Source organism: Betta splendens, chromosome 6 (genome assembly GCF_900634795.4).
Source record: "Betta splendens chromosome 6, fBetSpl5.4, whole genome shotgun sequence".
NCBI lineage: Eukaryota > Metazoa > Chordata > Actinopteri > Anabantiformes > Osphronemidae > Betta > Betta splendens.
This window is the reverse complement of record NC_040886.2, coordinates 7677471-7702896: the sequence shown is the minus strand read 5'-3', so window position 1 is coordinate 7702896 and position 25426 is coordinate 7677471. Positions and strand designations below refer to the sequence as shown.

Genomic DNA, 25426 nt, shown 5'->3' with positions numbered 1-25426 from the left:
GTCGTACATCACGTCAAGGTGCAGTCAACGCTGAAGCATCATTAGTTACAGCGCATGTAATTTACTCATTAATCATTAAGTTGGGATTTTTTTTAATCATGTCAACTAAAAAATGATCAATGAATTCAAGATGTTCGGTTTACTACTTACATGTTTCTGTAGCTTGCTGATCACAGGAACTTTGCCAGTTTTGCGTTTGTGTTTTCTGTTTTTTCTATTTTTTTCTTTAAACATGTCATCAGGGCCCATTTCTGCTTTGGATGGGAAGAAAGGCTTTAAATTGTGGGAATGTTCCCTGAAGCCTTTCACACTGATTGGATTATGTTTGCCAACTGTTTTGATTTTTGGTTGTGAATAATATGCAGGCCAACTGTTTACTTGTTTGATGTGATTTTGCTTTGAGCGTTACACAGGTTAACACGAAGAAGGAGAAATTCAGTATGATCTTATTTGTACTTCTGACTACTAATTATTACTAAACTGTATTTTAGTTACTAAGTCCTCCCACTGTGTCATTGAAACAAATTTAAACCACTCTGTGTTGGTTGTAGTATACTGTAACTGTACTGGACTAAATCATTTAGTGAGGAGTGCTGAAAGTTGTAATAGCTGTCATTGATCCTCATAAACAGCCCACAGCTTTAATCACTGATTGCTTTAAACAAATTCACAGCCACATTTCCAAGTTGCTAAATGGTGAGTTTGTGGGGTCGTCTCAGTTTGTTTTGTATCTGACAGTGAAGGACATTTTTTATGCACCTACCTTATTTTTTGTATCTGTCACAGTAGCTCTTTTGTCGTTTTGAGTTCGTTTGAAACCTTCTTGGTTTAGCTTGATTGAAGTTTTATGGCTTTAAGCTGAATGTTGGAGGGATGTTTTTACTTACTGCATGTGTGGGATGCTACCAGGGCATCGTCTTTGTAAGTATTCAGATCATAAGTGCAGCAAAAACAAAGCTGCACTGAACATGCATAAAAGGGTCGACTCTCAGTGTTGTATGTTAATACAAAACACATAGATCAAATACATATTTTCAATGTTTGTTGTTTGTATACGTGTGCGTGTCTGTGTACCAGGTGCATGAAATTGTGCTGTGCTACGTCATTTTCAATAAAAGTCGGGTTTAAAAACAGGCCATTGCTATGAGATGCGTGGTGACAGAGGATTGTTCCAGGGGGGATGTTCACGTGGACCAGCTGGGTCACGCTGGCGTCGCTCTGCCTTGAGGCTGACAGGTACTTCCTGTTCCACGGCCTGACCTGCTGTGACCCCACCTGCACATGGCTGTTGGAACATGCTGCAGAGGAATCCATACAGTATGTCGAACGTCGACTTATTGCAGAAATGCTAATGGGCAATTTGTTTTAGCACTTTTGGCATCACAATCGATTATTATCATGAAGAAAGTTCCAAATAGTTGATGCGAGTTGAGTGTGTGACTGGTGTGATTGATGATCACCACATTTGTGTTGGTGCTTTTCCAAAGTGTGTGCGTGTCCCTCCAGAGTCATTAAATGAAAATTGTTTGCTACTTGAAAATAGATCTGACTGCTGCTTGAGTGTAAATCAATGCTTCTTTTGTATCCTTCCATCATGTAACCGCAAACCTTTAGTGATATATGGATAAACATTTACTGGGTGATCGCACTATAGCGGTTTTCGGTTTTTACAGTACATCACGCATGATACCACACACGATCTAGAGCAGCTCATCACTTCCTATCTGACGATCTGATCCCTGTAGGAGGGAGAAACAGAACTTCCTGTCTTCTAGTCTGTGCGGCTGGAGGGCTGTCTAGCCCAGGCTGGCTGCAGTGTGGTGCATTCTTAGGGTTAACTTTCATTCCTAATAACCTCAGACGAGCAGACAGCCCAGGGGGCACCCAAGGATTCAGGCAGGCAGAGATGCAGATTGGTGCATGGGCCGGAAAGTAAATATACGCTGTGGCTGCAGAGTAGTGGATATTCTGCAGCCAAAATAAGTCAAATGCCAGTCAGATTCACGTGGGCCTTCCCTCATTTCCTTTTATCCAATAGAGCTGCCTGCTGTGTCAAGCCTCGAGATGTTCAGCGTAATTAGTGAAGGTGCCACTTAAAGGCCAGCTTGGAGATCCAGGTGGTGAAGGTAGATCCTGATGTGTGATTTGCAAAGGGTATAATTACAGCTAGTCTTGACAAGACACTCAATGAGACGTAGTGAAGCTCCGCAGACAAGCCGTCAGAGTCATTCTCGCCACGTCAGACACGTCTTGAAGCCTAATGAACAGTACAGTGCGTGGCCTTGGCCGGGCTTTCTGCCTCGGTGTCATCATATCTGATGTTGCTGCCGGGTTCACGTCAGTATAATTTCCCTTTGATTCTCCACTTTTCAACGTCACGCGTCGAATTAAAGCGCTGACATGAGAACATCACCGTGGCGCTGCAGACTTAGAGGAGTAATTTAGATCTTTTGAGCCGTTTTTGCCCCACAGCTTTAAAAAAAATCTCAGATGTTGGATTAAATGTCGTTCTCAAGCACTGGCTCTGAAAACACAGCAGCGGTGTGTCACGCCCTCCTCGGGGGATAGAAAACAAAGTTATCGCATGTGGAAGATTGCAAATATTAAAGACAAATGTCAGTTCCTGGCCTTATTACTTGTGCCCCATAATTCCAGGTTTTTGACGACGTGTTGACTTTCCATCTCGCTACCAAGCGATAGGAACACGGAGTAAACAAACGCTCCGTCTCTGGATAACATTTGCTCTTTGTTTTCCTTTCTGCCTTTCGCTCCCGCCGATTCGCTCGAATTTATTTTTTGCCCTCCACTAATTCTTTCCACTCGTCTGTCCTCCCATAAGGGCAGCACTGAGCCTGCCTGGAAGCTCAATGAGCGCGGCAGGTGGAAGTGCTGCAGCTTGCACGATGCACTCTGCAGAGTATGAATATTGGAGTATTGGAATATTTGATCTTGTCACAGTAAAATCTACGGTGGACCAAAATAGCCTGGTTGGGATATGTGGGAAGTGTGATACCACAGGCCATAATTTCCCTGTCTGTTCAGTACGCACTGACGCGTCTGAGGTTCGTCCACATGCTTAATCTGTGGTCGGCGTGAATAGTCCCGCCTCATGAGGAAGCAGGCACGGTGGGAATGAAAGCGTGCTCATATCCACATCAGTCGCTGACAGATGTAAGTGACCACGCCCGCCTCCTGTTCACTCCAGCGTGCCAACCTGTTAAGCATAAACTAACTTTTGACGGTCCAGTTTTAGCTGCGGTTGCTGATGTTGTTCTGGAATACTGTCGTTCATTAGTCTGTGTCTTCTTTCCACCGCTTGACAGGCTGTCGCAGGCGAGCCGGGAGCCCACTGCCTCTGTTTCCGACCACATCTGAGCTGGTGAGAAGTTCCATTCTACTTGTTTTTTAAGTTCTAGCCCCTGGCTGGTCCACTTCTGTCTTTACTCAAGGAAAACTGCTATCATTGTTTGTTTGTTTGTTTGTTTGTTTGCAAGTGATTTTGTGAGTAATTCTTCAGTGGGTATTTCCCAGTGTTGCTGGACAATAGCTTTTCCTGGAAACAATCTCCTGTTACAGTATGAGATTGTTTGGGGCTGACTTACTCCTCTGGTATGGTTGCACTTCCTGCCCGCCCAGCTCCCACCCTGGTGGTGGGAGGCTGCAGGAAATAACCCTGACGCATACTCACGCTCACATCCAACCCTCTTGACTTCACTCAGGGACATTACCTGCAGCGGTAGGTGTAAGGGCTTATAGCGCTCCAGATTTACAATATGCAAAGACCATGATTTTATCTCGTCGGCTCATAGATTTCTTCCTAAACTCACTGTAAGTTGAGGCACAGACAGCCTTGATTTGTAGTAGCTGGCTTTTCTCTTGCAAAGCCTATTGACCTTAGCAAACGTGGGTCAGGGTTGCTACGCTGCCACACACTGTCTGTGCTGCAGCCAAGGCTCAGGGAAAATACCACAGCACCTCCACAAACGCTTGCATGTTAACTCAGGTCAAACCGCACACTGTGAACCAAGGTAGAATCCCTTGAAAGGCTAATATACTGAATAGCATCGTAGCACAGTTGCTTTCTAGGCTCCGATTACTTTGTGCCTGCTCGCACTTAAAACGCGCAGGCTGAAGAGGGGAAATTACACAAACCCCCGACCTCTTTCATGCTGCGATTGTAAGTCTGAGGGAGGTGCACTAACATGAATAAAGGAGCACTCCGGATCACGGCTATCCATGTAAAACAGGCCCCGCCGAGTGCCAGCCGGCTCGAAGGGGTGAAAGCGCGCTGCTGCTTCTCATTCTGGGTTGCGCTGCTCAGGATGAAGCACCCTGTCAGCAGTAAGCAGCAGCGGCCGGGCCTCAAAGGAGCCTCTGCTCCAAAAACACAGCGTTCCTTAAACGCTCGGCGCTCAGGTCAAGCGCTGAGACTATAATTAAGCTCTGCCGCTGCTTGTTGGTGGAAGATTGAAGTGGGCTGCGCGGCGCAGCAGTGACCTCTGGCAGGCGCTGCGGGTTCTGCAGCTGGTGCCGTCGCATCGATCACTGGTTCTTTGGCAGGGAGCAGAACATCCTTTCACTCACCTTCGCTCCGACAGGCAACATGCAACAAGTTTCGTAGACGGCTGACAGAATGACAGCAACATCTGGACCTGAGTTAGTTCAGAGTAATGAAGGAGGTGGTCCCTGGAGACTGCTTGGTCTGAACTAGGTTTTTCCAAAGGTAAAATGAATAGCCAGGCTTGTGGCTGTAAATCCCTCTGAAGCTTTAAAAGAAGCTTTTTTTTTCCCCCCCTTTGGCAACGCTTTTTGAAATTCTGCTCACAGTTTCCTCTTGTTGAGAGGCCTAACGAGGACGAGATTTAATGGTTTAGTTTCACACTCAGGTTGAACTTATCCACTGTGCTGTTTAAATTGGCCCCCGGTGCTCAAGTGGTCCAATCGTTTACAGCTTTGTCTGTCAATTCTGTGCAGAATCGGCGTTTGGAATCCGAGCCGCACTCAAGCGGAGTGTGTCTTCGAATTAGACAAGATAATACCCAGTAGATGATGTGATCATTCATGTAGCTTTGGTCCTTCTGTGTCCTAGATAAGAACTCAAGCAGACCAAGTTACAGCCGAGAGCAAGAAGGTGCATCTGAATCCGATGACATGCAGAGCAGCTAAGGCAGACTGTCCTCAAACGCCCTGTTTGTTGTACTCCTGGCCTCTACTTTGAGGTTAAGTGAGGGGGTTTCAGGCAGCATCGTTCGCTTCCCAGTAAGCGCTGACGGAGGTGTGGGGGAGGTGGAAGGGGGCAGGACACTGTATTTCACTGCCCCGTTTATGCTCTTCCTGTAAAAACATCAAGGCTTTGCCTCACCGCTCCTCACAGCATGACTCCTCGGCCTCTGTGTTTGATGGCTGTGTTAGCAGATCACAACACAACAGCCCTTCTCTCAAGCACAAATGAGCCTAAAGAAGACTTTTATTCAAATGACATTCACTGTTTGTGAACGCTGACGTTTGGCTCATTACAAAGTGTTTCTTTTACAAGTATAAATGCCTCTGACTCTGTTTGGGGGATTACATTTCGGTTTGATCTTTGTGTTAAGCGGCGCGTGTTGGAAATTTGTTGCGGTTCAGTGTCAAAAGTGTTGCAGTGATTTGAAATTGCCGGTGAAAGATGATCTTCACATCTGCTGACCTGCTGCATTACCCTGGCAGACGCACCGGCCCGTAGAGTCTCTGACCTTGAGTCGCCCGCTGCATTGGGTAATTTTCCATCTTTATGTAAATGTATGTGTTTGCTCCAGCGCCATTGTTCGCTTCCCATCTGTACATCTACCTGCGTCTTTGACTCGTTGCCTGCGTCTCCGCACGGAGACGTGAAATATGTACGTCGTAGCTCCGCATTTGAAGCGGCGCCTAATGAGCTCTCAGAGTGGATGCAGATGAGCAGGTATTAATCTCCCACAACTGTTCCACGTCTAATCAAACGATTATCTTTCTCCGGCTCTGCAGCAGAAACTGTTTGCCCTTTTGGTGCCCTCTGCAGATTTGATGGCGCCTGGAAAGTATGCTGCTGGTTATGTGTCTCAAAAGCCACTAGTGGGAGGAGAGCATTCCTAAAAGAGCCACAGTAAAAGAGAAAATAGAATCATATGCTATAATGTAACACTATACTGTCCAGCATATCCCCAGTGGCATAATGGCTGCTCTTCATTCGCTCTGTTCGTGGATCCATTTCCTAACGGTGCCTCTTGAAACATTTCACCACTGCTTGTAGTGCCGCTGCTGAATTGAGGCCTCTGAGTTATTAATAAGCTCTAGTGGAGAGCTTTTAATTTCTCCAGCTCTTTATCTCAGTCTCGCTGTGTAGGATAATTCACATTCATGCTGCCTTCATGTTATACTTTTCCTAAAACTACCATGACCTGGTGGATCGTAGCAGCAGGTCGGAGTTGACCCCTGCATCGGTAGCTCTGCAGACTAGATACTAGTCCAACCTACTTTGACTAGTGTGATGAACTGCTGCTACTTTGCCTTCGATCAGCTGCCTCACTGTAATCTTATTACGCTCAGTAGAGGCTGTGAAACTAGTGAAGGATGAGAAGGCCCCTCAGCCAGATCACCTCGTCTACACGTTCAAACACACCGCGTTCTCGCACATCAATTGATGCTCACGAGGCAAAGGTCTGAGCATAATGTGGGTATTATCTTATCACCGCTGATCAGCAGGCGAGAGATATGACTTTTTATTGGGCTACTGACGTCCGGCTCGTCGGGGGCGAGCTATGGTGCCTGTCACGGGGGAATCAGTTGATGGATTGCAGCCGACGATTGCACTTGAACGTTTCAGCTCGTTCAGCAAATCGAATGTTAAAGGAAGGAGGGGGGCAATGATGCATGTTTCCTTGCAGTGTGCGCCATCTAGTGCATGTAGAGGATCACGGCAGGTGTTGGGTTTTTCCTTTCTTAGGATAACTCATGCCTTGCTTTTGATGGTATGTACTTTATATATACTGTAATGCGAAGGTTTTGTGTGCAGCCACGTTCCTTATTGACTCGGCAGCACCACCACCGCACCGGCATAATAAGGTACGAAGTAGTGAGATAGAAGCTTGTGAACACTCTCTCGCTCTCTGAGGAAATTCGATTTAAGGTGTTATCCAACTCTTGGAGGCTCAAAGTTGCTGTTTAAAAATATCTAGTGCTGCAGCAAACCTCTAACTTCATTAAACATCACCAGGGAGAGGTCACACTTTGATCCCCCTACTAAATAGAGTGGTTCTACATTCTGTCAGGGCTTAGTAGTAGGTGTAACCCACAAAATCAATAGCGTTCAAATCGAACATTTCTAAAGGTAGCAAAGGAGAGACGAAGAAAGAGACGAGGGGGGCGGGAGAGAGAAAGAGTGGGCTTGTTCACCAGTGGGTAATTGGAAAGCAGTACACAGGGTGTTGAAGCGTCTTGTTCCCTGTGGCCGTTTAGCCTGAGATGTACTGTACCGCTGTCACCGACTTAAAAATCAATCTTCTGTCAGGAGCTGCTTCAAGAACAAATGATCTCCCATTAAGGCTCCCATGATGGGAGCGCCGTGTTCCCGTGTGGCGCCACTAGAGGTCAGTGTGACCCTGACGAGCGGGCTAGGGAAGTGAAGATGTCATGTGCCGCTCGGATGGACAGTAGGGGAGTTTACAGCGTGCTTTATGGCCGCGTCTGCAGGATGACGAGCCCGGGCTGTTTCCTCCGTTTTCCCTCCTCATCCTTGCCCTGCTTTATCTGTCCCTTCAACCTGCGATGGATTCGCCCTGTTCATGCAAATTTGCATAAGCCGGCTCCGTGAGGCTCCGTCAGAGTGAACGGGGCCGCTCAGAAGGAAGAGCTAATGGCTGCGTTGCCCCCGTTGACGCGCGTCAGTCTATTTCAGGCTCAGCGCCTAATGACGGCCAAGTAAGACTCGATGATCTACGTCGCTGGATCAGGCCTGCGATGTCAGCATGCCACGCGATTAGTCAGGAGTGGGCAGGGTACCTTCTTGTCATGCCTCTGAACCATCACACAGTGTATATATTCTAGCCTCGTGTCGCCCCGCTGACAGCGCTCCACTGATTAAGGGCACGCATTGCCATATCAAACATGTGATCCGACCTGATGCGGCAGCAGGGGCATTTCCTCAGACCCATCGTCATCCACCTCCCTGCCCATAACAGGAGCCATCGTTCATCCCAGTCCACTTATCGATCCCCATTTGGTGAGAGTTGAGCCCCCACCCCCTTCTCTGTTACCGTTCATCAGTCTCAATCTCAACAGCCGGTCCTCGTCTGACCCCCGGCTCTCAGGATGATGATGGAGGGAGGGGGGGGGTGTTAACGGTCAAGCCATAGAAGGGGAGAGAACGGGCGAGAAAGGGTGGTCACGGAGAGACGAAGGACATGTGAGAGAGCGATCAGGCAGCTGGAAAGAGATGAGCGGTATTAACGGGACTGAAGTGCTGAATGCGGGGACGAGAAGGGCACAGCCAACCGCAGAGGCCTGTGGCCGGCTTTCACATGACTATGTATGCTGGGACGCAGGAGAGTAATAGAATCCCAACGTGATGTGCTGGGGATGCTGTGGGAGGTGTGTGTCTGTGGGGGGGTGGGTCTGACGGGGCAGTAAATTTAGCTACATCCGCAGGCAGGCCGGCTGCTCCACGGGGCCGGGGATGACGTTTGCGGCCTTCTTTGACCCCCCCTCACACACCTGCTCCCCTGCTCCTCTCTCCCCTTCTGGAAGAGTCACGGAGGGCACTGCTGCCATCACAATGTGAATCGCCTCCTTCCCATACCTTACCAGGCCTAATGGCACATGGGGAGATTTGTGGCATCGCATTGCAGTGTGATAGCAGGGGGGGGGGGTAAGTCAGCCGCTCTTCATTTGCAGGCTCTCCCAGGGTAGCATCTGTTGGCTTGTGCTGCTATTGGGTTTCAAAAGCAATAATGAATGTCATACGCGGATGTTCTATAATGGGCTTTTTACATGATTGATACGCACTTGTTTCTCTAGCAATAGTCATTCAGTCCGTTAAGATGCAATGAAGATGCCTCCAGACCTGCGGCTGAAGTACAATATGTCCTTAAACACTGTGCATCACACATCTCTTCATTTAATTAGTATCTCTCTATCCTTGACTCATATGAATAACGCAATAAGCAAGAAGCAGGATCATAGGGGGTCATGGCTTTGGAGGGCTTGTGTTCAGGTTCCTTTATGTCGATCAGTGTTCTGAGCTGCCGGCTTTACAGCTTTATTCCTCAGCAGTTTGTCATTAAAAGGGACTTTGAAATGCTGTTACAGCGTTTCGTAAATAAAATGTCATAAAGAGAGATTTCGACAGAGGAAGAGGTTTGATATTCCGTCGTATTTATTCCAGAGCGTGACTGATTCATCGCTGGTTAAGCAGTCGCATGCAGAATCGTAACCGCCTACTTATTTTTTTGGGGGGGAGAACCAACACGTTCTGTCTGTGTTAAATTATATCCGTTGGAGGCACGAGGGAAATCTGAGGCATTGTTCAAGTCTTCAAAGGAGCAGAATGGGGGGAAAAAAAGTCGTGATTAGTGCAGAGTGGTTTTCTTCTCACCAACTTGTATTTTCATAAGTCGTTTATCGCTGTGATTTGAATTACAGCACGAGGGCTCGTGTGATCCAGAAGCAGCAGAGTATTCTTTTAGCAGTAGTTGTAGTAGTTGCTACAATGCTTCTCGAACATTCCTGTGTACAACAGGGTTTTATTAAGTTTATTATTTCAAACTTTAATCTTTGTGCTGAGATATTTCTCTCTAATTGCCGGCAGGCCACGATGCTTGATGTTCTGTAATTACAGGTTTATAGTGCGGCTGCCCATCTGGGCCGTTTGTCTCAGCTATGGCACAAAGGATTCAACCTTTCAAAGGGAATAATAATGTATTTAGGCCATAAAGACGTGGTTTAGTGTTTAAACCAATGCTTTAACTCCACAGGCTGAGGATAAAAACTTAGGTTTAGAGACACTCGGCGTGTTGTCATCAGCATCTGCTATTTTCCTTTCTATTCCTTCTGTGCGTCTTCAGCTGATCTCACTATTTGCCTCTTTGGCCTGAATCTTAATGTTAGATCTTCCTGACGGAGCCAAACAATGGCTGTGCACGGCTGGCGGAGTCTAATTTGCTCATTTTAATTTTGTGGGAACAGAGCGTTTATGGTTTAGAAGTTAAGTATTAATGGCGGGAAGCAAAGCTGGATTCCACTCGTGTCTTTTGTCAGACGCAGCGTGATTGTTTGGCTCGTGTAATGTTTTGTAAGCTACTTTTGTGTTAAACATGATGCAGGCACTTCCTCCTTCCTCACATGGATGTAAGCCTCATTTTAAGTGGGCTAAACTATTCAGAGGGGCTGTTTGGCAAAGTGACGGATAGAAGAACAAGCGAAGAAGCAAATGGGTTGAAATCTGCAATATGTTCCATCACCAGCTGCTTGCTGCATTTTATTATTATTATTATTATTATTTTTATTATTTTAAGGTGGTAGGATCAAACAACTGCCAAAAATACTTTTCCACTATTTGGATCTCTCGTCTCGACCCTGAGGAAATATACTTGTAGATCTTACGCTCTGTTCCTCTGCGTTTGATGCATTTTGACAAAAATAAACAACGCGTGAAGATAATGTTTTGCAGATTTTTTTTTAAATTTTTTTTTTAACTGACTTCAAAATGTTTAGGTCTTATTTCAGCTGTTAGAAACGGACGTCATGTTTAGTCCCAGCTGAGAAAGAGAAGTGTTGTTTTCCAGGCCCCGTGGGGTGTTTTTTGTTGTGTCCATTCTAATGCTGAGAGCAGACGAGCATCATACTCAGCATCAGACGCAGACTGGTGTCAACAGAGTGTTATTAGTGGTAACACATTGTGCCTGCGTGTGAGCTTAATTCAGTCTTTGATTCACTGTTGCTTCAGCCTTAGCTGCACAGACCACTGGATTTATATATTTAAAATAATTATTATTATGTTGAAGTGACGCTTTTACTCAGAGAAATTGGTCTGCACTATTCAAAGTCAAATCTTCTGCATCTGGTTCCAACAAAGAACAGGAACAAATTGTACTGACAGTTCTTGTAACGTCAATTACAACATTGTTGTGTTGTATATGCTATATTTAATTGATCAGGGCCAGGAAGATGATTTTATTTACTTATTTAGACACACTGCAGAATGTATGCTGTCTGTTGGGACAAATTAGCTCTGTGCCTAATGTCTTGATGACAGTAGCATTGGAATGAAAACAGCCAACCTGAGCTATGGTGTCATTTGTATGAATATGTTTATGATGCATGATTATCAGTTACAGTTTGAACTTGGACTTTCTGTCTTCGGGTGGGACTAGTGCTCACTGGCTGGTCCAGGAAGGAAGCATCCTTTCTTGGAGGGAGCCATAGAACCTTAGTTACAGTAAAAGGCATGATTGATGATCCTCGTCTTTTCCATCAAACCATTAGGCTGACAAGTCTTTGTCTAGACTGTTTAGCACCTTGGTGTTACCTGTCCTTTCATTTTTTTTCCCCATCACATGGTTCTATTACAGGCACATTTGATGGGCAGCACAAAAACGCTGCTGCTTCAAATGTGTCCCGATGTGCTTGAGCGTAAGCCCGCTTTACGCCGGGATGAGGCTTTCCACGCAGACCTCCCTCTTATTTTTAGGAGCTCGCCTCCCGCTCTGTGCCTGTGCGGCAGCAGACAGCGAATTAATATGCATTAAAGCTAAGCGCTCAGGTGTGGAAGAAGAGACCTGGCATTTCGTGGAGAGCAGCGCTGAGAAAGTGGGCTTTGAGTGATGAGGGATGGGACTAATCCTGACACTCGGAGTCCGTCTTTATTCACCGCGCACCCTCTGTCATCATTCACCCACCACTCCTTTCATCTCTGTCACACACGCCGTGTCATAACTTGGTTACCCACAACAAAAAACCCACCAGTCCTCTTTCTAAACACGCGTGCTGTCCTATGTGTACCTTTCAATGTAATTGCCTGCCATCTGTGGCCACTGTTGCCTGGCATTTAATGGATATTTATAACTCGGGGATTGAATTTCCTTTCAGTAGGCTTCATAATAGGTTGTTACCAGTCGCATTCTGGACCATTTGAGACAAATTCTTTTCTCCAAAAGTTGTCATGTGTGCTCTCGCCCTAACAGCTGCTGGAGATTTTCTCTCCCTATGCTGGGCCACCTTGTGCAGGATGGAAAAAAAAAACAAGATGATGAGGGTGACACTTGAATTCCAGCTGAATCACATCTGGAAAAGAAATAGTCACAGACGGAGTTTTTCCTAATCTGCACCATCGAGCTGTGGATGCTCACACACACACCTTATCATCTCTGCAACGGTCCCTCCATCGCATGCAGAAGAGCAACGTGGCAGTAATTAGCGGGGCATTTTAAAGCCAGAGACAGGAAGGGTCTGCCACGAGTCCACTCCTACATGCAAACACCAAAAGTGCTTGCTCAGTCTCCCTGTGGATTTATCGGAGCATCTTCAATCTGTTTCCTGGCCTGCATTCTGTCTGTCTCCCCTGCCAGCCTCTTGCAGGGAGACGAATAGGCGAGATTGACCCAGGCCCATCAGTCACTCTGTCGATCACTGGGAGATGATCAAAGCTGCAGCAAAAGGCCTTTGCCATCCCCAACATGATTTAGCCATAACAGGAAGAAGATCCAGACATCGGTGCTTATCATTTTACGAGTCTGTATTCTGATAAACGACAACCTTAGAGAAGAGATGAAAAAAGAGGGCTAGAAATGTTTCACTGGTATGGAATTGTTTTATCCTGTAATTTGTTATGAGAATGGATAGGAGGATGAGGATGAAGTGAGAAAGTCTGCGCGGTGATGTGTGGATATCCCTGAGAACTTAACTTCCAAGGCGGCTACACGAGAGGATGAATGTCTCTCTCGCTCTCTGCCTGGATGCTCAACACTCATCATTAAATGATGTAGCTCTCAGTCACCTGACCTTAAATGCACAGTACATGCAGTGCTTTCCAACTATTTGCTGGTATCTACGAAGCTCCCCTTCCCCTTCCTGTCTATATGTATCTGATTTCTAACCACAGAATCGTGGGATGTATCGGTTTCTCTCTCACTCGGTTTATTTTTGTTATTTTATTTTTAGTGCTCAGATACATGTAGAGGAGATACTGAATCATCAGAAGACTGAGCACTTCACTATGGGACCAAACACTCATTTAGGTTCTTGAAGAGCTATTTGTCCAAGAGCGATGGAGCTGCATCACGACCTTGCCTCACCCAATCAGAATCCAGTTAGGATGGTTTGGAAGGAGCTGGACTGATGAGTAAACATGTCCTCCCATGTCTGTGTGGGTTCTTCCTCCCATCATCCAAAGACACGCATTTATTATTGTTATTGATAACCATTCAAGGCGACAACCTCATTAACCCGCCTGAGAGAATCTTTTTCGTCTTAATATCAGCGTGTAGTGTTGAAAATAATAAATACTGTATAAAGAAAATCCACCAAACTTGTCCAAACTTTTGAGCGGCGGTGTACAGCATAAATCATACAGTACAGTGAATATTCTGGTGCAGTGTGACTTCATAACCATGTATTCAAGCTCACGTGGCTGCAATATTAATGCGCCTGCCCAAACAAGCTTCCACAGGCCATCTCTCATGTCTGACTTTATCAGCTACCAACCTAAATAATGGGATCTTTTGTCAGAGTGGAGAGAGATAACACAATGGCAGAAAGCTGCTGTTTTATGTGCATCTGTAGTTTATCAGGGACAAACATTTAACATCCAATACACATAAACACAAAGTAACAAACGCCAGCCGCAGGAGGAGCGTCTTCGCCGCGTTATCTTATGTAGTCTGGCCTGCTGGCGCTCGGTGCATAGACTTAAGTACTTGTTGTGCCTCCTGCTGATAGTTTGGCAGATGCCACTGAGCCTGTCTGTGATTTGAGGAGGAGTTGAAGCTGGCTTTTGTACTTAGGCAAACTAATTACGTGTCAGAGTTCACACATACGCGTCCTGTATACACACACACACACACACACACACACACACACACACACACACACACACACACACACACACACACACACACACCTCCCATTCCTCAAGCCTCTGTTTTGAGTCAGCGTCTCACGCCTTTCTGATCCTTGCTCAGTTTTCACACTTTGCACCCTCTCTCTCCTTAAGCTTTTGCGCTTCTCCACATCGTGCGTCTCCTGACACGGTGCAGGGCCGATGCCTGACACCCGGAGTTGTGGGAAAACGTGGAGGTAGAGGGAAGGCGAAGGTGAGCCGGTGGCCCCGTCTGAGCCAGCGTGGACCAGTGGGTAGAAGTCGACTGCAGACACGGACGCAAATTTGTCACCTAGAGATCATGAAAGGCTGCAAATAAAGACAGCTGTGCTCTTACTGCACAACCTGTGTCTGCACATGACTCCAACACGCGTGGAGCCGTGTGGCTGAAACAGTGAGTCCATGCGAGCTGGGCTTTTCTTTCAACAAATTGCCCCGTAGTGCTGCTGCAGCCTTGTATAGGTGCTTGGTTCACATAATCCCTCTGTGAAGATAGTGGGGTGTATAGTACGGAGCAGCGTGAGGAGGAATCGCTGGGACGCTTTCATGTACTGTATCTGCGCCCGACAGTCTGCTGTGGGGTTTCGTCCTCTGCACTGCAGTGCGTTCGGAGCGTATCACAGCCATTTTTTGCTAATTATGTTTTCCAAGCACATATTTCATCTGCTGCTTACTGTTCCCTGTCCGCACTTATCATAGCCCACCCTCCTCTCTGTTCATTTGCCCCCCCGCTCTTTAATTCTCTAAGACTGTACCAGCAGCTTGTCTATTACCTTCATTTAAAACTTGGCACAGAGAAATGAAATAATAGAGGTTTTATCAGCCGTAAATCCAGCGCGGCATTACTCAGAGCAGACTGACTCGGTGGAAATTAGCATGAAGGATATGAGCAACTAATACCATCTTGTGTCTGACGGATGCATTTCCTGACGTTCATCCAGAATCTATCCATCTGTCTCCCACTTAATTCTGTCATCCTGTCGGAAAGGGTAGGGCACGGAGGTTGTATAGTAGCTCCACACGGGGTTATGGATCAGAACATTTATGTATTTAATCAACAATCAGTAAGTGAACAGGCCATCCTTTTTCTAAAGTCCAATTCAAGTGAAAGGAAATCAATCCTAGCTAAACTGTGCCAGGTTTTTGGAGTCTCATGCAGAGTCTGAAGTTCTGAGCTGCGCAGGCTGTGAATTCTGACAGCTGCCGGTGACGTGCCTTTATCAGTTACGAGGTGGATTTGTGTGGGGCCATGGGTGACGACAGCTCACACCGGCAGCCAGAGATTTAAAAAAAAAAATATGCACGCATGTCGTGGGCGGGGGAGCGTACAGCTGCACTGCTACGCAGCATTAGCGTGTCCAGATGCTGAGGCGTGTGTCCGCGTGCGTTTGAGTGGAGGAAGATTTGGGAAATGTGACAAAGGGAGCGTTTCATGCTGGATCTGTAAGGAAGTCCCTCCAGGGTGAGCACCAGAGGATGAGCAGTTGGTGCCTGTTGGGCCAACTTGGCGTGACTTCTGCACTGAAAGCACACGCGGAGGACACGGGCGCGTAAGCACACAGCAGGGACATCATGATGACTGTGCATGACGAGAGTGAGTGCTGATTATCTACCAGCTGAGGTGATAATCTGCTCCCATGAGACCGTTGGAGTTACAGTACAGTTGGCCAGGGCAGCAGGGGATACTGGAATGGAGCGGCTTGTAGAGTATAAACCTCAGAGATTATTTGGGCCTAAGGGGAAGATTGACTACCTTTTGGGATTTGTCCAGTGCACAGTCAAGAAGAGCTGCAGCCTTGATCCTGACCTGTAATTTGGAATCAAACCTTACTTATTTTTTTGGGTCGTTGTGGGAAAACGACTGATCGAACCAACCTGGACAGGTTGTGTTCCAGCCTGGGTCTTTGGTTGTGAGAGTCAGTTTAACATTTAGTTATAGTTTAATTTATATGCATATCCATGTTCTCACACCAAACTCTTCCTGTTTGTTTAGTCTTTTTGGCATGAAATGTGGTTGTTTTTAGTATATGAATATGGATGAATTGACTTTTTCACAGAATTTGCTTCTGCTTGTCGTCAACCCAACAATCACAATATTACAGATCATATAGCATAATCTTTCATTATTGCCTCGGTTTTATTTTTTGCCCCTGTATTGCTGTGTCCTAGGCCTTGTAGCAGCTAAGCCAGGGTCTGCCGGGATGTGTATTACTGTCCAACGGCCAATTACATGTATATAAATAAATAAATAGCAGCATTGAGGCTGTTGCCTGCAGCGCTGCTCATTCTTAAAATGTGCTCCTCCCTGACCTTCAAGGACTAAAGGTCTGTGCAAGCTAGTGGAAACAACCTTTACAGTAAGTAGAAATGCGCCATTCTTGCAGGATCAGCTATTCCTTCCGACAGCAGTCTGCGTAGTCGGCCTTCAGCAATGGGAAACTGGCAACGTGACAGCACCTGTAGACAAACTGCTCTAACATGGACGACCATAGCATCAGCAGGTGTAAAACGCATGTCATCCTTAAAATGACACCAAAAGAATTAGAATTTCACCTCAAAGCGGTAAAACAGAATCCACACTACTTCTATTTTTTTTCAGGTTAAGCATGATTCAATTCTGCATCTTCTGCATCAGAGTCCATCTGTTTATTTATCTCCCACGCAGACGCTCTCACAGACTCCGAGACCATGGGGAATTAAGGAAGAGAAGGATAAAAACTACCTGAAAACAAAAAGTAATCATCATACAAGATGTCATTATTGTAAACATAACGGTGTCAAGATTTTCACACCCTCGCAGTCTCGCAGAAGTGTCGTGACTGGTGTTTTGGTTCTGCTTCGGGGGGGGACATGCGTAGAAAACCCCATTTTCAAAAAGTCAATAAAACCCCCAAATTGTGTTTTGTCACTCTGCTTGAACATTTGTTCAACTGACAAAGGTGCAAAGCAAAAGGTTTTGTCATTTTTGGTAACTGTAAATATAAACAAAAAAGCTTTTCAGTCACATCTGTCTCACATTGAAAATGTCGTATTGTGTAGTTTATTGGACACTGTGACCATGCAGTGTTAAGCAAGTCTTGCATCCAGATAAATAAGACCAATATTAGCATCCTATTATATTCCTAATAGTACAGTGGGTCCTGTACACATTTGTGCTTATGTGTCGTTTTAGCTCTTGTTGCAGTTCAGCTTTTCTGGAAATCAGATTTATCCAGGATCATCCTCTGACATTGTCTCCGGTTATAAGATTCAGACTGCTGTATTCTCGCAGGGCGATTGCGCTGAATTGCATTGTGTGCGCACGCTAAGTGTCAAAACAAGGGAGAATGGAAAGTGTTTAGTACTTAAGCAGCTTTTTCTGTGCTAGTGACAAAGCGAAACCTTGCTGCGGGGCGTGCAGACTGGCCTTAATGTTCGGAGATTTGTGGTGTTTTCGTTGCCCAGCGAGAGGCTAATCGTTAATAATCATAGTGAGGCCGCCTGAGGGGCCGTCGTACTGTAGCCCCCTCTTTCGTCTTACTGCATGACCAGTTTGAAGGACAAGCATCTGCCTCCTGTAAACATAAGCTACTGTAATTTATTATTGAAATTATACACAATTTTTCCAGCTACTTCGCAATAAAGATCTGGTTCTGTTCCTTTTATTGGTTTGTTTACGTTTAGGTATCGTTCCGCCGGCCTTGTCCATCTCTGGTTTAAGACCCACACGTGACTCTATAACCCTCCAGTGTGACACACGCACTCACTCCATAAACAGAATGCCTGCTTTATTAATATTACTCTGACCAGTTATATTATGTAAGTGGCCCATACTTCATATCGGCTCAATTTGCAGCACATTCTCCGGCCATGTCTTTGAAGCGCCAGTCGTAAATTAGCGTGGCCGCGGTGGTGATTTGCCCTCCCGCGGCGTGGTGTGTTCAAGTGCGACGCTCTCGCAGATAAATGGCGCCGCGCTGCTTGACAGTCCGGCTGATGGGATGGAGCGGCGCTGCCATAACTCTGGCTCAACGGGAACGACACAAACCTTGTCACCGCTTTGCCCCCGAAGTCTCTCAAAGAGCAACAGCTTCCCGGCTCGTTCCCCTCTTTACAGGACGAGTGTGATCCTCCGCCAGACGGGAGCCGTTAATGGGTCTATATTGTGCATTAATTTGTGAGTCAAGATGAAATAACTGCCTGTTTAAGGCAGATAATTGCTTTCTTCGTTGTGTGTAACCATTAAATGGAATATGCAAATGCACCAGGAAGCTAAAATGACAACAAGTCCATTATTCCAATCACCTTGACAGTCCTAACTCTTCCTCCTCTGATCTAGTTCTCGTTAAAAATTTTGCTCTGCACTGGAGGTTTTTTCACTCGCCGTCGAGAAAAGTAATTGCATGATTAAAGTTGCACATAAAATTCTGTCCTGCCTGTTATAATTGAGCCTCTGCAGGAAAGTCCAGGCTTGTATCACACCATTAAGCAGTGCCACACAGTTTGGTTCGCTGCTAGAGCCCAGCAGCTCCCCCGCAGCCCCTCAACTTAACTTCCATACACATCAGCCTGCAATCAGAGCTTGGCCCAGTTGCCCACTGTCTAGAATTACAGAGCACTGGGCTACAGTAAGTACCTGCACCTTAGTCACACAGATTCCTGATTTCTGGAAATCGCCTGGTTTCCATAAAGATGCGGAAGAACAGTGGAGGAACAGCTGACCTGTTGAACCCAGCTCGTAATCCTCCTGATTTCAGTTCTTCATTTTCACATCCCCATGTATGTGTATGGGGGAGCTCACGTTGCTCGTACGCTCTGTGGAACGGGATCCGCTTTGGCCCCTTTCCAGCATTCCCAGTAAGAGGCGTCATGCCCTCCGAGCGTGTTCGTTTAACTATGAGCCATTGCGTGAAGAGTCGAAACTGGGTGAGACCGAGGCACGACGACAATGTGCGGAGGCGAGAGGGTCGAGAGGCCGATCTTACCGGTGCAGCTGTCGGGACATTTTCCGCTTCCGTGCGGTGAAGGCGCACAACTTGCTGCGGAGGAGGTTTGACATGAGAAAACTTGTAATGGACAGAGGAGAGGATGCAGGGAGGGAGTGACGGTGGGAAGAGATTTATCTGAACAGACAGATGTGGAGGGCCAGCTGCTGGGCGCAGACGTCCTACGGAGGGAAAAAGGAGGAAAAGCAAGACAAACAGAAGCAGGCGGGGGGCGGGGGTACGGAGTCATTTATATAGATGATGTTCTTTTCCATTATCCTTAGGGTTGTGCTCACAAAGCAGACTCAGCAGTATCACTACTGCAGCACACATTACATTTCTTGCACCTACATCCACACACGCAGGTCTGCGAAGCCTTGTGGGATGGATGCGCATTCGGGCCTCGGGGCTGAGCCAAGCCATGATCAATAGGCCTGTCATCTGCATAAACAAAGCGGTGACACCTTTATTTTACCTGGATTTGCCACATTCCAAATGCTGTCGCTGGGATTCCGTTGTCTCCCAACCGAACTGCAAGTGGGACAGAGATTAAGCATTGTGGCGTCTCGGTTCACGCGCTTGTCGAAGGGAAGCAGCTTGAGCCCCGCGCTGCACGCTGTTCATAATCCTAAGTGGGTGTTAAAGCCAGGATGCCACGGCTCATAGTCGAGGAGTGACGCTCGCACAAAAAGCCAAATCAGCGCGGTTCATGCTAATTCCTGTCGATGTATCGCGACTGGACAATTGGCCTCCGTCCTGAAAGACTTCGTGAAGTCAATCCAATTGGGCGAGTACAGCACGAGGCGTAGCCTCCTGCCACTCAATGACTGTAAAAAAAAAAATCTTTGAAACCGCTGTTCAGTCTGGATCATTCCGTGTTAATTGTGACGTCTCAATCCCCCCCACCCCCCCAGATTCGTCCGGCGGCGTCACATTTTTGCGCAACACTTCCAGTCCTCGCCAGTGAAAGCCAAGCAGCCAGGCGTTTCCCAGCTGACTGGCCCGCGTGTGCCAGAGCTGGCTGACGCCGCGTCGCTCACAGCTGTGCGATCTCTGTATTCGCCACAGCTGCGGGGCTCTGCGCGCTCCCGCGAGACAAATGATGTGCCGCTACCGCACGCGGCCCGGCGGCGGCTCACCGGCGCCTTTCGCCCCGCATCCCTATTAAAGCAAGGCTATGTGCTTTCACTCCTTAACGCAAGGCCACATGATGGTGAAAAAAGCTATGACGCGGTGGGTTTTATTCTTTATTTGTACATTTGCCGGATAACGGAGCGCTGTGCTGGAACGCCAAGGTCAGTTTTCTTCGCTAACGTCCAAAGGCTCTGGCCACGCTGCGTCCGCTGAAAGGCCGAATGCCTCGTATACTTCTCAGGATAACAAGCTATCATCGTGCTCGCCGCGGCGTCCGAGCGCTCGCCCGCGCCCGCCGCATGCGAAACGGGGTAAGAGGGCCACAGCTGGTAAATATAGCTCCCGGGGAGTGAGCGATCACGTCTCATGCCAGATAACGGTCTGTTTATAGCCGTAGGAACATTACTAGCTCTGCCGTGTGACGCCCGATGACCACAGACCAGCATCTCTCTCCTCCGCGTGACCTGCAGGGGAAATGGCAGCAGCCATCTTGTTTTTGTTCCGTTGGTACCGCTTGGCGTCCAGTTGGCTGTCGACTGGTGCTCGGGGTGCAGCGAGGACGCCGTAATGATGTTGCGTAATTATATTTGTTTTGTTACACAGCCCCGTCAGTGGAGCTGTAATTAATTCAGCCTGTTAACAGCAGCCACACGCTGCCTTGTTTTGCCGACTGTGTCGCTGCCTTCCCCTTATTATCGGTGTTTTCTCATTATCTGTCATTCTGCACCTTGTGCCACAGTCGCACACAAAACTGATGCCCATTCTTTTCCTTGTGCACCTTTTTTATGTTCCCTTTCTACCTGCCCACCCAGCCGCACATGGTGCTTTTCACTCCTTGCTGCCTGACCTTAAATCTTCGGGTAGAAATAGAAAACCCTGAAGCCTGTTCACTCTATCTTGTCCTCGGCTTAAAATCCCCATATGCGATAAACGCGTTTGTGATGAAGAGAAGTTCTGAAATGGTGATGGTGAAAAATACAGACATTTCACACCGGTATAGTAAATTTCACAGCCGTTGATGTTTATCAATCCGGCTCTGACTTTTGTGTCTCCATCCAAACCCACCCCCCGCTCCTGCATCCACAGTCTCAGCTCAGCGTCAGCCCCACTGAGAAGACATGTCCCACCTCGAGCTCGTGCGCCGCTTTTACAACACATAGAGGGGAAACTTGGACCACCATTCTTCTCAATAAAAGGGAAATTAAAGCAGAGGCCGTGCCCCTCGTAAGTCATCCTAGGGGTGGAGAAAGTGACCCTTCTTATTTAAGATTGAGGTGCTAAATCAGCCTGCAGTCTCTTCCTTCTCCTCTCGTCTGAAGGCGCACCTGGAGGACCATCCTTCATCCTGGAGAGCGAGTGCAGCCCTTTGATATTCTCTGTGTCTGACTCCGTGTGCCCGTGTCTTTTCGGTTACACCCGTGTGTGTTTGATCTCAGTACCGCGATAGACAAATGCATCTCTGAGATGAAGGCGAGGAGCCGCCACATGCCGTAGGTGCGGAGCCTCGCTTTCCCAGAGCTCCCGCTCACCTCCCCGCACTTTGCCGCGTTTGTGTTGTGAGACACGAGGTCACACTCCGAGGGCTTCACTGTCTCCGAGCGAGGCTCAGGCCAGCTGCTCGGCCATTCTGTAGAATCACAGAGAGACAACTTTAGTGCACTGCTGTGTAACCTGCTGTAAACACACTGCGCCCCGGGTCGCACTGTGGACACCGTTCAAATTTTAACACCAATTCGAGGCTGGCGGCAGACAACTTCTTATATTCCTGTTTTATTGTCGGTACGAGGTTGTTTCTCCAGGAAGACTGGGAGAGTAAAAGCTTATAGGAGACGAGTGCCTGACTAATTCATTAAAGCAGTGAATAAATAAATGAAGATTTGGTGTCATATTCAAAACCCAATACACAGACCTCTGCAGCTTGAGGTGCAGTGAGAAAGGTAACTTCTGCATTCACCTGCCACGTCTCTCCTCCATCAGCTACTGTACGACGGCCTGTGAAGAAACTGAGTAAATGAGTCTGAGTGCCTTTAATTGCCCTGGAGGATTGAATGGCACTTCTCCAACATCCCCTGTGTGTGACTGTGTAGTCAACAAGTCCGCTCAGGTGGAAGAACACTTCATGTCATGTGAGAATTTCTTTGTGTCTCTGCACACTTTTACGGTGGTAGAGTTGATTAGGATACGGTGGCGAAAATAATCTGCTCCAGGTTCCACTAGGACTTTATAGACGTGAGGCGCCTGTTGCGTGGTAGCCACTCTTCAAAGAGATGCGCAGCTTAGCGGGGTTGACTAAAATTAGATGGCAAATAACCTGTGCCTGGAGATCAAAGCGGGGCAAGGGGGGGGGGGCTGTCAAGGAGAGGAATGTGGTCTGACTCTCAGAGACACTGAGAGTGAGAAAGGCCTCAGCGCTGGCCATGCAAACGGATGAGTGTTCAAGAGGAGCCGCGTTGGGGTGTAAAGTTCCACGGCCACACATCATTCACAGGGGGTTTGGATCGAAGGGCTCAAGGATTTGTGGGTGTTGTGTCGCACTCTCGCTCCTGTGGTGCAGCTCGGCTCGTGTGCACGTGTTCTGCGAGATCCAGATCCAAAGGCTCTTGTGATGTACAGTAGACTATACTGCTTTACTTTTAACTCCCTCAGAGTTGTACAACCTTTTCTTTCATCGCACTTATTTAAGTATCTACTGTAAACGGTTAAGTCATCATCACCTTTCACTTGCTAATTAATTTTCACACCCTTTTTGTTGTGTTTCCACATGTGATGTTTAGGTGTTATCATGTGCAATTGTTGTTTCTACAATATACTGTATATTGTTGTACAGCTAATAATAATAGACTGATGTATAGAAAGTTTAACGCACATAAATTTTGTTCCAGGTCCTTGGTGCCTAATAATGTTGCTGAACTACACAAACACATAGCTTAGCTTTTAATAGCCTTAATTTCACGGAGTACTTTTTTTATGATCCAGTGTATTCCTCCTTGAAGGGTCAATCCGCCCTTAGTTACGCCAACTTATTATTGATTTCCTCCTTTTAATTGGGCACTAGAAGCATATTACAGCTATCCAGCAGATCAAACAGCACTTTTAATTGAATTAGTCCAGCGAATTGCTAAAATCTAGCCGCGAGACAATGCATGTGCTCTCACTAAGATCTGCCAAACGAGAAGGAAGCGGGGGGGTCACAGGGAACGTATGAATCATCCTCAGCTGTGATTAAGCTGCCTCCACGTGAGCGTGTTTATTCCTGGTGGTTTTTCCGCTGGCGTGACAAATTGAAATGTGCTGGTTGGAGGTGCGGGTTAAACCGGGTTAACAAAGCCCTTTAAAGGCCGACAGGCTCCAAGACGCACCCAACCGCTGGGATGCAGCGGAGCCATGAAGGTTACGCTCGAGCCGTAACGCCCCTGCGATGCATGCAGTAGTACAGTATATGGCTATTACATTAATGGTCCATATGCTCCAGCTGTAGCACGGCTGGGTTCGTGGAGAATCTTTTACTGTGCAGCGTATGTTGGTCCCTTTTGTTGGTGCTGCACTGATGAGGGAGAAAATGATGGGCTGTTGATCATTTACTGGCTGGAAGTCGGTCGGGCTGTACTCGCTTTGCATACCAAAGCATAGCATCAAAAGATAAAGCTAAATCAGATGGCAGCTTCAGCACCCTCCCTGTTTGCAATCTTGTCCGCTGGAGAAAAAGTCCAGTTGTGTGTCTGTCTTCAGCGCCTCTTTGGTTTTTCCTGCAGCATGTGCCTTTTACATGCATGCATATAGTCTAACCACAGAGAATGAAACCATACACGCATACGGAGATTCTGCTTCTCCTTTTCCTTTTAGAGAGACACGATGAGGCTCATGCACATGTAATGGCACTGAGCAGGAACCTTAGTACAAACACCCAGAGCTTCAAAACACGTCAGTTCAGTGTGTGTGTGTGCAACTGAATAATTTGCCCTTCAGCTGACAAGGACACACAAGTTCATCTTTCATGCTGCGTGTACTTTACCATGTCCTTGTGGCCCCTCTGACCACTAGTGCCTCTGCAGGATGCTACAGGACCTTTAGTGTGAGGCTCCCGCTGCCAGTGAAGCATTTCCATATTCATTTCACTGGCCAAACAGTGACACATGCACCAGTGGCCACCAGAGACCGTATGCCTCGTCTTTAATTGGCTATTGATTGACTCCGCCATGGCAGCGGGAGACAATGAATTACCACCCAGTCGGGAGAGGGAGGAGGCCGACGGGCCCGGTGTGGGATGCCAGTGTTATTCTTAGTGTCAAATCTGCGGCTGCATTATTTATAAACGCCTCATTTTTATGTATGCAGCATGAGATCGGTGACGCAACGCGCGGTGGAACAATGCCAACACCGGCTCTGTCTCGGACACGGTTTATTTGCATAGGTCGCAGCGCATTGATTGCGTTTGGAAAGATAGTGTGAGAATGCAGAGATGAATTGTACATTTGGAAAGGACGAGCAATTCAGCTTGAGTCCCCGAGCGCCTTCATTTGACAGCAGACAGCAGTTTTCATTGTCAAAGTAAATGATGTGGCGTTATGTATGTACATAACATCTAACGAGCTGTGTGTGTGTGTGTGTGTGTGTGTGTGTGTGTGTGTGTGTGTGTGTGTGTGTGTGTGTGTGTGTGTGTGTGTGTGTGTGTGTCTGTGTGTCTGTGTGTGTGTGTGTGTCTGTGTGTGTCTGTGTCTGTGTGTCCAGGAAGCGGTCCCCTCTTACAATGCACTGATGATGAGCCGCTGTTCTGAATGAACATAACTAGAACTGGCTGTTCTTATGGCTGCATCTGACAAACATTTCATAACATTTGCATTTCATTGCAGTGGCGTAATAAAGTGCCGGCGATGGAGAGACTTCTGATCCCTCCAGCCAGCGGTGTCATTATTGAGGATCTGTTTACCTGAGTGGAGTTCATCACAGCCTTTTTATGAAAGATTTCTATTAGGTCCTTATGGTTTTATTCTCTTTTCTTCATATTTTGACCTTTGGACGAGGCAGAGAGTAAAAATGAAGTGCAGTGTTTAACCTGTCAGCTAAGTTTTCAGGTACTGCAGTTACACCAGCACCACTTCACACTTATTGACCACACACAGTCTTCCTAAGAGGTCACAGGACCACCCTGCCACACAGACATACACACATCTAATGGAGACCCGGCTCCCTGATTGTTTCTTCAACCTGTTGCCTTGTCCTC

The 25426-nt window shown here is 47.1% G+C and overlaps 1 protein-coding gene across 4 annotated transcripts in view; it reads left to right on the top strand.

Moving 5' to 3' along the window:
- The window catches only part of tspan9a (tetraspanin 9a), a 112237-nt gene that overhangs the window by 5582 nt on the left and 81229 nt on the right, over nucleotides 1-25426 (top strand). For 3 of the 4 annotated variants that reach the window (XM_041071118.2, XM_029153023.3, XM_055509543.1), the window contains one exon: nucleotides 3324-3379. The exons of the other annotated variant lie outside the window; for it this stretch is intronic. The gene's annotated coding sequence lies outside the window, so the exon portion shown is untranslated. The remainder of the gene's footprint in view (nucleotides 1-3323; nucleotides 3380-25426) is intronic. 4 annotated transcript variants of the gene reach the window in all.